Here is a 4,202-nt window from a genome sequence, read left to right on the forward strand (position 1 = left end):
CATAGTGGTTGTCTTATTTTAACGAACCCCCATAACTCTGAGAGTGTACAAATGGAACCAAATGGACCCTTACGAATGGAACATTTGGTTCCATTTGTACACTCTCAGAGTTACACACCCACCATAAGGGGCCATTTGGGAACCAAAATGGAGTGTTTCTACTTTCTAGTGAGCCAACATGCACGATATCAGCACCCTGACCAGAATGGAACAGAGCCTTCATTAGTATCATGGTGACACCTGTGAAGGAAGTAAGGAGAGGCCCAATTTCTTTCCAATATGGCTGCTATGCATAGAGCCTATTAGCTTGTAGCGAATGAGAATGACAAGAGGTTGAACGTACTGACTTAAAGGAGTACGACTGTATAGCTTGTTAGCGAATGGGGGGGGGGGGGGGGGGGGGGGGTCCGGGGAGTGTGAATGAAGTATATCAACATTCTGCCTTCCGTGTCTATATGAACTATCGTTACACTGAATTCTATAGAGTCAGACTATACAGTAGTGTTGGACTTGGGACTGACCTATGAGCAGCACAGCACAGGGACCAGGCTTCGTAGCGCCATCGGTAGCAGGGTTTGACGGGACAGGGTTTCTGCACTGCTCCATCTGGAAGGGGGGCACGGCCTGCCGTCCCCCTGAGGGTCCTGGACCGCCAACCTCCCGCGCCACAGCTTGCCTGGAGGACAGAGAGACATGAAGACACACCGTGGAGACAATGAGAGACTGATCAGTACTGTGGTGGACAGTAACGGATAAAAGCGTCTGCTAAATGACTGTAATGTAATGTAATGTAATGTAATGTAATGTAATGTAATGTAATGTAATGTAAATGTGGTGTAAATGTACTTGAGTGTGTGTGTGTGTGTGTGTGTGTGTGTGTGTGTGTGTGTGTGTGTGTGTGTGTGTGTGTGTGTGTGTGTGTGTGTGTGTGTGTGTGTGTGTGTGTCACACGCCACAAGGTATTGGCATCAAAATGTACTTTAAGTACCAAAAGTAGTTAGTACTCATTATGCAGAATGTCCTGTTTCACAAGTTTTCAAATGTATAAAAATGTATAGAATAATAATTGTAATATATGGTTAGTAATAATCTAAATCTACAAAGTAACAAGTAACTAAAGTTTTCAAATAATTGTAGTGGAGTAAAAGTAGGCCTACAATATGTGTCTCTGTGTAGCAAATTGGAAATACTCCAGTAAAGTAAAAAATGTACTCAAAGTACAGTACTTGAGTACATGTAGGCCTACTCGGTTACTTTACAGCACTGACTATAGGCCTGTGTGTCATCGTCACTAACACAACTCAATAAAACATATATATATTCACTTCACACATATGCTACATTGTTGCTTTTTACAAGTAACATAAAAGTTAAATGACTCGCAATTCCATCAATTACTTTATTTCTAAGCACTTAATTAGCCAAACTCACCTTTTTAACACTCTTTTAGCTTAGTTTTAACAACAAACACTCGGTCGTGTCTTGTGTTTGCTGTTGTGTGTGTGCGTGCGTGTGTGTGTGCGTGTGTTCTGTGTTGTGTGTGTGGGGCTGCTGCTCCATTGCCGCCTTCTGTCCCTTTGATGTCGCCGCAAAGCAGGTGGCGCGGTGACGTCATAGTAAGAGCGGGCATGAAATAGCAGATCTACAAGCTCACAACATGTTGCACCGCAAGGCATTGTGCGCTTGTAGATCTGCTATTTCAATTGGCCGCAATGTACATAGGGTTGAAAGTGGTTAATGTATGTTTTGTAATAATAATATATATCTACAAAGTAACTAAAGTTTTTCAAATAATTGTAGTGGAGTAAAAGTACAATATTTGTCTCTGAGATGTAGTGGAGTAGAAGTAAAAGTACTGAAAATTGGAAACACTCCAGTTAAGTACAAAATAAACTCAAAATTGTACTCAAAGTACAGTACTTGAGTACATGTACTCGGTTACTTTACAGTACTGACTATAGGCCTCAATAAAAACACATATATTCACTTCATATCAAACAATGCTTCATACTGAATAGTTGTTGCTTTTTACCAAGTAACGTGAAAATTACATGCGACGTCATCATTTCCTTTAATGTATAAGCACTTATTAGCCAAACTATCAACACCTGTAGAAAACTCACCAAATTATCTTGTTTTGGGGGTTTTTAGTAGCTTGCTCAATGCTTCACCTCCCTAATAAACACTGATAACCTAATATTACAGTATGAGTTGTTTTAGTTCACTATAGTCTTTTTACAAACTTTAACAGACATTTCGTCTTGTGGCTCCGCTGGCTCGGCCCGCTCGCGCTGAAGAAGAGGGAGTGACGTCACGCTTTGATCTTTACCGAAAAGCGTGGTCCGCTGTGGGCGTTTCTAAGTAGCAGGTGGCGGGGGGCTTTAAAATAATGATTAAAAAAAAACGTGTATGTTTTCTTTTACCTTACTTATATATTTTTTTGCTCCAGCAAAAACATTTAGTGTTCAGTCAAAAAAGCAGTGGTGGAAAAAGTACTCACATTTTCTACTTAAATAAAAGTACCAATACTGCAACATAAAAATACTCTGTTACATGTAAAAGTCCAGAATTAAAACATGTACTTAAGTAAAAGTACAAAAGTATTGGCATCAAAATGTACTTAAAACACCAAAAGTAAAAGTACTACATATTTGAAAATAGCCTAGGTATAAAATAGGGCTAAAGTGGTTAATGTTTCATTATATCATAGTTTATCTGAAAAGTAACTAGTAACTAAAGTTTTCAAATAAATGTAGTGGAGTAAAAGTACAATATTTGTATCCGAGATGTAGTGGAGTAGAAGTAAAAGTACTGGTTTCTAAAATATTCCTAATTTTTAAAAATGTCTTCCAAGATTTTTTTTGTTGTTTTCATAAACGTGGTTGCTTGTTTCTCTCACAAAACATGGCAACGCACGCTCACACCCGGAAGCAGTAGTAAATATTAGCTTCTCAGAGCTCCGTTCCGTGAACAGAAATTGGACTTCCGGTTTTCGAGCTAGCAGAAATAAGGTTTCCGGTTGCCTTGCCAAAATAAGATCATGGATTTTTATGTTTTTTAAAAGACACAAATCTAATTTAAAAATACATTTATGATGTATGTCTTTTAAATGGCTCATACTAAAACACTTCTAAGTGGCAAGTTTAAAAAAAAAGACACAATTGTATTTAAAAAATAAATTTATGATGTACAGTATGTCTTTTTAAATGGCTTATACTAGATCACTTCTAAGTGCCAGGTTGTTCTAGCCTCACGTGGCCAGACAATATCACACGACACACTGCGTGGAAAGTGCATGCAATTTTGCAAAGGCAGACAATTTTCAGACAATAGTGGACACTGGACCGGAGACGGCTGCCGATGCCAGCACTTGTGACATACACACAGCGGAGAGTATGGCAGTGTAGAGGGGGTCTTCCCGAACGCGTGTGTATGTCACAAGTGCTGGCATCGGCAGCCGTCTCCGGTCCAGTGTCCACTATTGTCTGAAAATGGCAGAAAAGGGCACTTTTCTGACCTCTGACCTCACTGGACGGCCCGCCACACTTTTTTTTACACCTCTCCCGCTTAGCGGAGAGTGTGGCAGTGTAGAGGGGGTCTCCCCGAACGCGTGTGTATGTCACAAGTGCTGGCATCGGCAGCCATCTCCGGTCCAGTGTCCACTATTGTCTGAAAATGGCAGAAAAGGGCACTTTTCTGACCTCTGACCTCACTGGACGGTCCGCCACACTTTTTTTTACACCTCTCCCGCTTAGCGGAGAGTGTGGCGTTGTAGAAGGGGTCTCCCCGAACGCGTGTGTATGTCACAAGTGCTGGCATCGGCAGCCGTCTCCGGTCCAGTGTCCAATTTGTATAGGCCATGCAGTCCTTTGAACACCATTTATCCATTTAGATAATGTTTTAATGTTTTAAAAAACGTTTTTGTTACACATAAACATAATATGTGTTATATAGCTTCGTTTAAATGCTTAATTTATAGTTTTAATGTGCAAATGAACCGTTTTTCAATGCTTTTCAATGGTTTCTTTTTACTCTAGAGGGTACTCTTATTCTGAAGAGATCGTCAACCGGAAGTCTTATTTCTGCTCCGTTATTTCTGCTCACGGAACACAGTTACATCTCAGAGCTCCGTTCAAATCACTTTGATGAGTGATTATTTATTACATCAGTACTAAGCTCGCATCACCAGTCTTTCCACCTGC

The sequence above is a fragment of the Gymnoscopelus microlampas genome (assembly GCF_963454915.1).
Source record: "Gymnoscopelus microlampas genome assembly, chromosome: 20".
Classification (NCBI taxonomy): domain Eukaryota; kingdom Metazoa; phylum Chordata; class Actinopteri; order Myctophiformes; family Myctophidae; genus Gymnoscopelus; species Gymnoscopelus microlampas.